Raw genomic sequence first — 13,427 nt, 5'->3', positions numbered from 1 at the left:
TGCATCCTCAGGTAAGCTGTTTTCAGCCCAAATACCCCTTTTCTAATCTTTCTTTGGCCTTGCAGTGCTGGTTTTGCTTGTAGAACCATGAACCTTCTAGTTTTAAGGCCTGATATTCACATTCATAGCAGGGAATGTATATATTCCATGCAATGCCCAGCTTAATCTAGCCAGAACTTCACAGAGGGAAATGAAAAACTAAGTCATTGCTGAGTGAATTGAATTCATATAATGGAAAATGGAATAAAAATACAGCTTTTAGCTTTTGCTGGGTCAACATAACTTTAAAGTAATAGAAACTGGGTTATAATTGAGTTCATTTGATCAGTGTAGCTGGAACTTTCTTAGCCTTTTGCAACCCATGCTTTTTTTGGGATAAGCCTAAATATCTCACACCAACCTTCAGCGTTTCTGAAATATACCCCTTGCAGGGAGGGGCTCACCTCTTCCCTCTTCCTCCATTAAATCATTGTAACTCTGAATATAGACTCCTCTTCTATATATCACTACATTGCAAGATTTGACAACCTTTACTTTCCCTCAATTATATTATAAAAATTGTAAGTTGTTTTAAAATTTCCAACTATTGGCCGGGCGCGGTGGCTCACACCTGTAATCCCAGCACTTTGGGAGGCTGAGGTGGGCATATCACGAGGTCAGGAGATTGAGACCACGGTGAAACCCCGTCTCTACTAAAAATACAAAAAATTAGCTGGACATCGTGGCGGGTGTCTGTAGTCCCAGCTACTTGGGAGGCTGAGGCAGAAGAATGGCGTGAACCCAGGAGGCGGAGCTTGCAGTGAGCCGAGATTGCGCCACTGCACTCCAGCCTGGGCGACAGAGTAAGACTCCGTCTCCAAAAAAAAAATAAAAAAGAAAAAAGAAAAAGAAAAAAAAATTCTAACTATTAAACTACAATATTGATGATGCTCTTAGAACCTCCCTGTTCACTCCATATCCCACCCATGGAGAGGAGGGTTTGATATGCCTCCCCAGGAAGAAGTATTCCTTCATTGAGGGTCACAGGTAGGACATGCTTGTTAATAATACTTGCTGATTGTAGACTCTACTTTTCCCCTGATATATTACCTTTTTGTAAACTTCCTCAAGGTAGTTTCTGAACCTCAGTTCCTTCCATGTAAAAGACACACAGCAAAACTTGAAAAGTTTGTTATGAAAATTCCTGGGATTATCTGTGGAAAGTGCTTGGCACAGTGTCTGCAATATAGTACATGTTCAATGAACGCCAGATAATAGTGATCAGGGCTGCTGTGTACAGTTGTATGAGCTGTACTATACAGCTCCAGGGGTTGCAAATTTAACTATGATGTGAAGGATGGCCCCTGGAATTGGGATAGGTAGGAAATGACAGTTAGATGGATAGACAGATAAATAAAAATATCTATGTACATTCATCCCTTGGTGTTGGCAGGGGATTGGTTCCAGGATCCTTGCAGATATACCAGAATCTTCACATACTCCAGTCCTGAAGTCAACCCTGCAGAATCCACATATATGAAGTCAGCCCCCTGTATCTGCAGGTCTCACGTTCTGCAATTACTGTATTTTTGAGCCGCATTTGATTGCAGATATGAAACCCAAGGATACAGAGAGCTGACTGTATTTATTGAAAAAAAAATCCATGTATAAGTGAACCAGGACAGTACAAACCCATGTTGTTCAAAAGTCAATTGTATATGGATTACATAATACTATAGTCCCTGCTTATCTACAGGGACTGCAGTGTGGTTTCAGTTACCTGCTATCAACCACAGTGAAAATAGGAGAGTACAATACAGTAAGATATTCTGAGAGAGAAAGAGCACATTGACATAAGTATCTTGTTGTAATTGTTCTATTATTGTTGTTAATCTTTTACTGTACCTAATTTATAAATTAAACTTTGTCATAGGTATTGTATGCATAGGAAAATCATAGTATATATAGTCTTTCAAACTATCTGTGGTTTCAGGTATCCGCTAGTGGTCTGGGAACATGTTCACTAAATAATAGGTAACTACTGCATATTAAAAATACATTATATATAATTAATATATAATATTAATATATAATTATATAATTGTATATAATTAATATATCATATATTTGTACAATGAACCTTATAAATTGCCAAAGAACAGGGTGACTGATTTATTAAGACTCATTCTCTATTCCTGCTGTATAGTATCATCATCAGAGCCAGGAAGTCCCAACCAGCCAAGTATGTAGTATCAGGCCAGCAGGATCAAATCCAAATGATCTCCCAAGCCAGTGCTTGAAAAGGAACAGCATTTGTGACCCAAAACGAAAGGGGGTATAGAACTGAGGCATTCAAAAGGGGCCATGTGAGGTCTTCTGCACACTTTCAGGCTCCCAAAGAAAGAGTTTAAGTCATTTTAAATATTGGTTGTTTAGACTGGGATGATACTGAGAACAACATGCTGCTATTATTGCAAAGACCGCTGCCCAGAGGAGAGCAGCTCTATCTGCCTGGGCTAGGAGCAAGTGCCTGCCCTTCAGCCTGTGGGCTGTGAGTGTTTCGTAACTTGGGGATGCTTCCGTTCATGCTGGAGACGTGTGACATGAAAACACTTTGAAAAGATGGGACAAGTCGAGGAAGGAGAGTCTGGAGAACATTCAATTTGCCACAGGCTTCCTAGCCATGTGTTTTATGGCATGAGACACTCCAAGCAGAATGTGACATTTAAGGAAGTAAAGGGAGTCTGTGACCAAATAATATTAGTGTGGAAGATTCTAATTGGGCTTCCTATGTAGCCGAAGATCAAATACTTCCAACTAGTGGGAAGTGAATTTCCCAGATTAACCACACATGAAATGATACTGCTGCTCACTTCTCCTTCCTGCTCACCTAATTTGCTGTTACTCAAATATTGCCAAGGTTGGCCTTTCTCAGCAGGAAATATCTAAGCCATTCAATTCCATTTCAAAGAACGTTTATTACTTACCTATTATGTGCTAGGTAAAGGGGTGGAAATAGGGCAAAAATAAAAAGAAGTAGATCCTCCTTCAAGGAGCACACTATCCATTCAGACAATCAACAGAAAAAGAAATGCTTGCAAAATGGCAAGTATGGACTTTAATAGTGATGCCAACATAGTTCTTCCAGAGTGATGGGCAGCAAAAGAAAATAAAACATGGATTCCCAATTTATTGTTATATTAAAGTTAGAAAGAAACTGATGCACAAAGAAATTGTGGACCAAAGCAGAACCATCTTTGTTCAGGGAAAAGATATTTGAGGCATTTTCATGAAAGATGTTCATCAATTGTTTTGAAAGAATTGTGTTTTTGCTTGCAAAACCGCATTTTATATCTACATGGTAAAATCACTTTGCCTTAGCCATTGCATCCGTGATTAATTAGTTAATGAATAAGAAAATCATGCTTTAGCGGTATCTAATTTCTTGAGTGAGCTCAATTTATTTGGGAGGAAATGTGTCCAGAGAGAGCATTTTAAAAAATCTTTTTCCGCAGTCTTATTTTCCAATCATCCAGTCCTTTCATCCTTCAAAAGTAATCACTGCTTTCAAAGAAGAATGGCAAAAATGGCTGAGTTCAGACCTGGGTAAATGAAAGGTTATCCTCTCAGTTTAATATGCCTGACATTTTAAAGAATGATCCAGTGGAAAAGACAGGATTGGACATTTTAAAATAAATCTACCAATTCCAAGGTTAGACAAGGAACTCAAAACATAGCTCTGTCGTGTCTATCCCAGGACTTTCATTGATTTGGCCTGTTTTGTGGACAACCTGTTGCCCTCAGTTATGGCCCCCAGATTAGTATATCTGCGCACTCTCAGACCTTGCCTCCTGTTGTCTGGACATAATAGCAGAACCCAGTTCTTTCCCTATGAACAAAATGTTATTCTTTGTGATCTGAAGACATCATAGCAAAACTCAGGAAATCAAACCATCAGCTGAGCACGTCCAATAAAAATGATTACCATTTATCAAGTACCTACTGTAAGCCAGGCGTGGTGTTTAGATACTCCACGTAAACAATTTAGGCCAGGTGCCGTGGCTCATGCCCGTAATCCCAGCACTTTGGGAGGCTAAGGCGGGCGGATCACTTGAGGTCAGGAGTTTGAGACCAGTCTGGCCAACACAGTGAAACTTCGTCTCTACTAAAAATACAAAAATTATCCAGGCTTGTTGATGCATGCCTGTAATCCCAGCTACTCCGGAGGCTGAGGTATGATAATTGCTTGAATCTGAGAGGCAGAGGTTGCAGTGAGCTGAGATCACGTCCCTGCACTCTAACCTAGGTGACAGAGTGAGACTTTGTTTCAAAAATAAAAAATAAATAAACATAATTTTTATGTTGAGAGTGCTCAGAGTATAAAGCCCGTTTTACAGTTTAAGACACAATTTTATGTTGTGTCTTGTACAAAGTCAGATGGCCAATAAATGGCAGAGTTGAATTACAGACTATGTCTGCTAACTTCATGGAAATACAGTCAACTAGATGAAAGCAGGGCAGGTGCAGAGGCTCACATGTGTAATCTCAGCACTTTGGGAGGCCAAGGCAAGAAGATCGCTTGAGCCTGGAGTTTGAGACCAGCCTGGGCAACATGGTGAGACCCCATCTTTACAAAAAATTTAAACATTAGCCAGGTAAAATTACCTGGCTCATGCCTGTATTCTCAGCTTGTTGGGAAGTTGAGGCGGGAGGATCACTGCAAGCCCAGGAGTTTGAGGGTGCAATGAGTTATGATCATGCCACTGCACTCCAGCCTAGGTGAGAGAGTGTGACCCTTACCCTGTCTCAAAAGTAAATAAAATAAAGCAAAAGTAGGTAAAAGCAACAGGATATATATCTAGGTATATATCTAGGCTCCTGACATTAATAAATATGATCTATTTCTACCCCAAAGTTTGGCCCTGAAGTAAATAAACATCTCAGCTACACTGATCCCCCACTGAGATGCTACTTAATATAAAACATGTGCCTAGAATAAGACTCTTCTGTTATAGGGTAGCAAGACTCTATACTAACATCTATAGAGCATCCATTATATACAAGATAATGGATGGGAAGCTATGCTGGGAAATATAGGACACAGAGATGGGGGCTCTATGGCTTATCATGTAATTAAAGAATAAATTATCATAGACCAGTGACAGGATATCTACACACACACACACACACCAGGGGTGGGGTATATTCATTCTTTCATTTATTCAACAAATATTCCTTGGGTGCTACTTTTTGAGCATTTGAGCCTGTGTTTACTCACCTCAAAAATAAGGACAATAGATTCCTTGCCTGCTTTCATAGGCAAGGTAAGGATCTAATGAAGTAATATGTGCAAAATCATTTGGATGACTCTAAACTGTCCCACTGCCACACACTTAGTATTACCGTAAGGCTATCTGCACAGGGTAAGAACATGCAGTTTTGGAACAACCACGCTAGAGTTTGAGTTCCACTGCTAGGTGACTTAGGGACATGTGTGTCCTTGCTGTAAACTGCCATCTCATAAGGTAATCTGTGAAATGTTTGTTCCTTAACAACAAAAGTACCTGATAAACACTACCATTATGAGGACTCTGGACACAAATGTGACACCAAAAGTATCACTCCAAAGATGAGAGCTGCCCAATATATCAGGAAAAGAGCATGTATTTGGGATTCACAAGGACTAAATCTTGGCTCTGCCACTCACTGGCATGAGACCTTGGACATGTCATTTAAACTATTTAAACCTTCATTTCTTCACCTATAAAATGGATGAATTAATATCAGTCTCATAGAGTTTCAGAACACTTACATGAGAATATGGATACAGAGCACTGGTGTAATTGGAACTGCTGGATAAATGGCGTAAGCCGTATGTTGGGTGAACATGGCTCCTGACATTAATAAATATGATCTATATCTGGTTTCCCCATCTCTTTCAATTTGAATCAGTGAAAGTAGTCTTGGGAAAGCTGGAGAGAATGGACAGAGCACGGCTTCCTCTCAGTATCTCTTACCTTCCCTATTACCTTCTGTGTGTTAACTCCTATCTGGATAGAAAGGTTTGTACATGGCAGGGCAACTTCTAGGCTAGCAGGAAAGCAAAGCATCCACTATTGCAGGTAATCCCTGTGACCCCTTTCTCAACCTCTAGGTCTTTAGTGGGAATCTCTTCCTGATGAGGACCCCTCCAGGCAATCAAGAAGAGCCCATACCAACTTTCTCTCACCTGTCTTATATCTGATCCTTGGGAAATGCTCACGCATCCCTTTCCCAGCATATTCTGGAAATGCAGCCTGTGACAACATTCTCCCCATGATAGCATCAGAGGAGCTGGTTAACACTTCTTTCACCTTTAATTCCCTGAAAGGAGGAGGTCCCTGGGCCACAGTTCTTTTAGTCAGAGTTTTCAGGCCTGAGTTGGACACCAGTCATGTAAATCTTCCAAGCACAGAGGGTACAATTCAAAGCTCTCCAGGGGGCCCTTAAAGATAGATGATAAGTTCATAAATGAGTGCGGCTGTGTGGAATCACATTGTATTTATGGATGCTGAAATTTGAATTAAAGTTAATTTTCACATCATAAAATATGTTTTGATTCCCCACACTCCACTCCAGCCATTTGAAAATGTAAAAATCATTCTGAGCTCACAATACAAAACCAGGCCATGGGCTGGAGTTGACTTGCCTACCGTAGTTTCCTGACCCTGGGTCACATGATAGTAGTTGTACCCCTCTCCCAAAAAGCAAAATGAAGGATAACACAGCACATATTTGCTTGCACACAAAAATCGCTTTGTCAATCTGTTTACACAATCCCACTCTCCATAATTTGGCTTCTTTTGATATCCTCAAAGGTGGGGCTTGAGTGCTATTTTTCAAAGGTGGTGCTATTTTTCAGATTAGAATCAGTATTCTTAGATTCAAAGAGACCTCAAGAGGGTAGGGAGTGGAGGTGAAGGGTGGTCTGTCCAGAGTACTGGATCAGTTTATTGTACATTTTATTTAAAAATCTATCTGGATTTGTCTTACTCACCCTGTTATTTTGAATCTGTCGTACTGACACACCTCAGCTGAAACTCAGGCAGCATTCCATTCCAAAATCGCGCAGCAGTAGCCATGGCTGCCACTCTCGTCACTGCTGTCTAAAATCTATGGGTAAGAGGACAAGAAAGATCAAGTGGGGCAAGTGATGGCACTTTCCATTTTCTTCCATTTCCTTGCTTTAGGTAGATGTAGCTGAAGATGTTGATTCAAAGTGACCAGGAAGAAGCAAAATTATTCTATTTACCTATCCTGGTGTATCTTCTCTTCTATCCCAGAAGTCTGTCCAGGGTGAGATTTGAGGGCACTTTGTCCCCCTGTTGTTGATACAGTCATCCTCGGGAATGTTGGCTTTGGGGAATAATGTGACATCTTGCAAGTTTTGACATCATTCCTCAGAACAGACTCTGGCACTAGGATCAGTTGTCATCACTCTTTACAGGACCAAGATATTTTTGTTCTATGTGGACTCATTTTTGTGTATTTTCAATAGCAGGTTGGTTTTAAACATATTTAAGTAACAAACATATATCTACCCCTGTGGAGGCCATTTTTGCCAAGTCGACTACTCCAATACCAAGCTTCTTTCTGCTCTATGTTTTTAACCTTGGTGGAGACCATGTGATTTACACTAAGGAAAGACAAGGCTCAACTTAAAAGGAAAATGATGGAGTCTGGATTTTTTGTATCCATCTCTTTTTCCTTCTGGAAGCATTACTGTGTTACAATAAAGCTGTAGTACATCTAATGGATATTAATGTGCTTCATATCACAATGATATGAAGCAATTTCTGGGCCACATTTTTATCTGAATATTCATACTTTAGCATCACATAAGATCTGTCTTCTGACAAGTTCAAAGCACTGTAGAAACGTTACTTCATTAATTTGCTCCACATCTCAGAGAGTTAGGAGGGGACAGAAATAATTTTTCTTCCTTTTGCAGGTGATGAAGCTGAGGCCCAGAGAGGTTTTGACTGAAATAGGGGTGCACAGCCAGTGAGCAAGAAGCTTTCAATATAACTTCATTTACCAGCCTATGCACCTTTTTGTTTTATGTTATGATGGACGCTACTCAAAACACAACCACAGAATAACTTCACATAAACAAATGGACTTAATGAAAAATTAAAAGAAAAAAATTGTATCAACATTCCAAATCTGTGAAACAGTGGTGCTGTTTTTCAGATTAAAATCAGAATTTTCAGGTTCAAAGAGACCTTAGAAATCAAAAACTTATTGCTCTTTTATTTTATACTGGGGAAAATGAGACCCAGAGGGAGTAAAAGATGTTCCCATGTTGTCCAGCTAATTGCAGGCAAAAAGACCAGTTCTCCTGACATTTTGTGACCTTTCTACTAGAATCAGGATGACAAATACACTTTCCCATTCTGTGCCTTAGCAGACATCAATAATCGATCATCCTATAATTTTCTGTAAAGCTCTGTCAGGCAGTCATAATGAATTACTCAGAGTTGACACTAGAAATAAAACCTATTTGCCATTCATGATATTAAAATGCTGAATACAATTTTTAAAGCTGCTGATTTTTGATGGGCACATTGTATATGCCAGGCATGGTACATGTAGTATTTCACTGCAATCTCACAACATCTCAATGAGGTTGGCATTATTACAGATTTGAAAACTAAAGTTAAGAGAGATTCTATAACTTACTCAAGATCACACAGCTAGTAGGTAGTAGATTAAAGATCTGAATCTAGGTCTTAAAAATTCACATATATACGCACATACACATACATACACATACACATGTATATGTACACACACGTATACACACACATACACATGAATTTCACTTAAACCTTCTCTATTTATTTTGAATACTCTCTTTTGAATACAATTTTTAGATCATCTTCATCCTATTTTTTCCCCTTCTCTTATCTTAACTTTGGATACGTGAGTTTCTTTTTCCTTGCTGAATTTAACAATGAGATGAGATGCTCCAAGTTCACTAAATTTGAAATTCAAAGCAATTCTCTATTTTGCAGTCTCCACTCAGTTGTGATTTGCTGTAGGTCAGAAACGGCCTCTTCCTGAAAGGCGAATTTGGTAGCACAAATAAACTATCTTTTGTTGGAGATGCGTTGTGTGGCCTTCTCTATACACTACTCCCTCACCCCATCCATTTCCAAACCGCTTACACAACTTCCTCTGCTTCCCTATCCTCAAAGGAACATGAACAAACTCGGCCCTGCTGTGTATGGCATTTTAAATGGAGCTGGGGCCAGGCCAAAATAAAGTATTCCAGCATTTTCTAACAATTCACCAACAAAAAGACTGAGAAGGATTTATAGCAAATTTCAGTTATATGTAAATATCACCAGGGTAGCTTAAGAGATGAGGTATGAATTCTCACCCTTTTGTTTTTATCTTGCTCTATCAAAAGGGAAAAATAAAAATAAAAACCAAGACCTAGGAGAAGTGAAAGTTACACTACCTAAAAGGATTTTTAGCTGTCTCTAAATTAGTTAACAGTCCACCCAAGTCTGCAGGAAAATTTCAAGGAAGATCACAACAAAATGCCGTTTCCTGGACCCAGAAATAAATCCACAGCGATGATCTTTCTTCAGTAAATGTGACCAGTTTCTGGTGGTGACCCAGCTTGGCTCCTGGACTAGAACTTGGGAATTCCCATTAATGCCTCACAACATTAGCACATGGCACTGGGCCTGCTTACTAACAAAAGGACCCAGCTTTTAAACACTGTGGGTCCCTCTCTGTTGCTTGTATCTGAAGTTAAAGGAAATAAATGGCCCCAAATGATCCTCTTCTAAGAGTAAACTACATTTATCTTCCCGGTAAAGAGGTGAAAACAAACATCCTTAGTGTTTGCATATTGAGAGCTGAGATTCTAGTTTCTCTGGTGGAAGCCAAGCACTTGGTTTGTTTCTAGACTGTATTTAAACAGCTTCAGATGCCTGGTTTTACCTGGTTTCTTAGAAAGATAAACTGACTCCAGGCCCCCAAGGGTGTTGACTGTAACAGCCTGCTTTGCCAATGTAAAACATAAGCTACTGCAAAGAGTTCATCCTATCTGAAGGCTAGGGCGTCATCAGCAAACAGTTTATTCTGCACCTTGTTAATACTGAGAGGTATTTAATGTAAACTCTGAATTATTAAAACCCCATGTGGCTTTTAGAAACACAGCTGCACCTCCCGGTGTCTAGTTGAAGTTCCCTTGTTTGGTCTCTAACAAAATCATGTAGCAGTAATGTGTTGGGAAGAAAAGGTAAATAGTTCTTGATTTCCTAATTTTTTTACAGCTGTGTTTGTAAACACGTGGTTGTTTGGTTTGGTAGGCGAATGCCATTTGAGATGCTTTGGTTCAATCATATGGCTGCCATCACTCAGGAAGCCCTGAGTCCACACAGACAAACTGCAAGGAAAATCTAATCAATATAGACAGCCAATCTAAGTTATTGAACAGAAATACATATATACGGATATACATATAACCTATACAGATAACATATTAAGACTTAGGGAAGAGAAACAGAGAGACAGAGAAAGAGCGAAAGATTGAGATTCCTCCTGTGACCCTTTGACAATGTGGAAAGACTCCTCAGGGGATGTAGCACTGGGGGTAGATATTGTATGGCATTTCAGCAGGCATAGATGAGAGAGAGGACATACATGCCCCTGCAACATGATTTTTAAAGAAAAGGTTTGGATGTCTGTGTGTAATTTATACACCTGTTTCTCTATCTGCGCCCTTCCTAGTTTTGTTCTGGCTTTTCTTTTGATACCCTAATATCCTTTCTACACTTTCATATTTTTCCCAAACTGTAATTATAGGAGTTCTGTCCTTGTGGGCATATTTGTGTCCTCTATAACTCTGTACACAAGATCATTGTGCCCTGGAGTATGATATGAGTTTAGTAAACATTTATTTAGTTAAAATTGTCTACCGTCTACTTCTCGTCCCTTCCTTTCTATCCGCACTCTAACTGCTGTCACTCACCCATGGTTTGGACGTAAGATGTGATCCACAAACATTTGATGAAAACATGGATGGAGCAACTTGGTGACAGTGATATTAGGAAACAGTGCCCGTAGCTCTGTAAACATGACCACCTTGTTATATCAAGTAGTGTGTGAGATGTTTGGTTCTTGGAACAGAATTCTAATACCCAGGCGCAGGCTGAACTTTTGCTGTTTGTAATCTGATTGAGTAATCTCAACAACCCTATGAAGTCAGAACCATCCTCTTGGCATTGTAGGTGACACAAATAAAGCTATAAGAGGGGAAATTGCTTGCTCAAGTTCTCTAAGATCATACACAAGGGAGCCAGGAGTTGTACTTCTGCACATCTCACTTTAGGTCCAGAGTTCTTGTCTGTTCAACAATGAAGGCATTATTTCAAGATTCTATTTTATTCCATAGCAAACGAAGTACTAACTAGACCTCTCCTTAAAGAACCCCTGATCCCTATGTAGTATATAAGAAGAAGAGCAGAAGCAGAAGAAGGAAGATTGTCTTAGTCCATTTGGGCTGCTATAACAAAAATGCTATAAACTTGGTTATTTACAAGCAATAGAAACTTATTGCTCACAGTTCTGGAGGCTGTGCAAAGTTCAAGATCAAAGTGCCAACAGATTTGGTGTCAGGTGAGGGCCTGTTCCTCATAAGCAGCACCTTCTATGTGTGTCTTCTCAGGATGGAAGGGTAAAGGGCTCCCTCAAGTGCCTTTATAAGGGCACTAATCCCTTTCATGAGGGAGCAACCCTCACCACCTAATCAGCCTCCAAAGGCCCCAACTCTTCATATCATCATTTGGGAGTTATGTTTCAACATATGAATTTTAGGGAGACACAGGCATTCAGACCACAGCAAAGGTAGAAGGAAAGAGGGGGGATAGAGTATCCGCCTCAGTCAAGTGCCTGAGCTGGCTCACATATGCATACATTTTCTCCAGACAGTTTTGTTCCCACATGAGTTGCTTCCATACACTTCCAGCTGCTTAGTGAATACAATAGTGCAGACAATTAAAAGTTTATCAAGTGAAATCTAAGTGGGAAGGCAAAAGGTGCTGGAGAATGTATTGCAGAGTCATCTCCATGCAACAACCACAAGCAACACATCCCCATTTGTGGATGTATTGCATGTGGTTTTTCCTGCCACTGTTGTGATTTCTGAGTGCATAATTGAGAGCTGTCTGTAAAATAGTTTGGATATCTGTCCCTGCCCAAATCTCACGTTGAATTGTAATCTCCACTGTTGGAGGTGGGGCCTGTTGGGAGGGGTTTGGGTCTTGGGGGTGGCTCCCTCATGGCTTGATGTTGTCGTAGAGATAGTGAGTTCTCACAAGATCTGGTGGTAAAGTGTGGCTCCTTCCCACTTCCCCTACACTGTCTCTTCCTCCCTCTTGCTCCTGCTTTTGCCATGTGAAGTGCAAGCTCCTGCTTTGCCTTCTGCCATGAGTAAAATTTCCCCGAGGCTTCCCCAGAAGCAGAGCAGATGCTGGTGCCAAGCTTCCTGTACAACCTGTAGAACCGTGAGCCAATTAAATCTCTTTTCTTTATAAACTGTCCAGCCTCAGGTATTTCTTTAAGGCAGTGCAAGGATGGCCTAATATACCTCCCTTCTCTCAGCTTCTGATAGGGCAGTGGTACTCCCAACAGCACTGTGAAAAACAAGGTTTGGCCTCAAGTGTCAGCCAGGTATACAGCTGTCTATGAAACTTTATTGTAGAGAAATCTTTGCTTCCTCCATCCACTCTGAATGCCCATTTCTTGCAAGTTGGACCAACTTCTATCTTCTAGACAAGGTTCAAATCCAATTGGCTAATACCTTAGTTATCATTGAACGCTTGACAGGGATTATCAGAACCCTGTCTATTATTCAGCTGAATAGAAGGCCTGGCTTATGACCAAGAAGGGCAAAGGAGGCATGGGAAAGTGCTCCATACCTGCCTGCACCAGGCTTTGCTGCAACAGCCTGCCTGTTATTAAAAGCTCCAACTTTTGAGGTTCCTGTCTGGGGAGATGAGAATGTTAAAAGTGAAGTAACTTTCATGAATTTAAGTTGGAAACATTTTAGCAAGTTTTACATTTAGTAACTTTATAAGTGAAGGAATCAAAAATATGCCTTTAGCAAGAAAGTTTTGTTCCTTTAAATAAAGAAGCAAAAATAAAGCCCCAAAGATATTGAACATAGAGGATAGCTATTAATTATTTTGTAAAGGTATACAGTAGTTCACATTCAGAGATACAAAATATATTTTTTCCCTTTTGTCTCATCCTTAACTTCACCTACTGCAGGTGTGATCTGTCTCTATCCTTTTCCATGTCCCTTTCATAGCGTGACTATTAAACTCGCTTCTTACAATCTGACCCCTTGCCAGGCAAAATCAATCCCTTGTATTTCTCTGCATCCCCAA

At 40.1% G+C, this 13,427-nt stretch overlaps 1 long non-coding RNA gene across 7 annotated transcripts in view; it reads right to left on the bottom strand.

The window, feature by feature from the left end:
* The window catches only part of LOC115933979 (uncharacterized), a 355,939-nt gene that overhangs the window by 265,301 nt on the left and 77,211 nt on the right, over positions 1 to 13,427 (bottom strand). For all 7 annotated transcript variants that reach the window (XR_010132864.1, XR_010132862.1, XR_010132860.1 and 4 more), the window contains exon 2: positions 7,016 to 7,131. This is a non-coding gene — a long non-coding RNA (uncharacterized lncRNA). The remainder of the gene's footprint in view (positions 1 to 7,015; positions 7,132 to 13,427) is intronic.

The sequence above is a fragment of the Gorilla gorilla genome, chromosome 2 (assembly GCF_029281585.2).
Source record: "Gorilla gorilla gorilla isolate KB3781 chromosome 2, NHGRI_mGorGor1-v2.1_pri, whole genome shotgun sequence".
NCBI lineage: Eukaryota > Metazoa > Chordata > Mammalia > Primates > Hominidae > Gorilla > Gorilla gorilla.
Note: the sequence above shows the minus strand (reverse complement) of the source record. Positions and strands in the feature narration are given on the sequence as shown.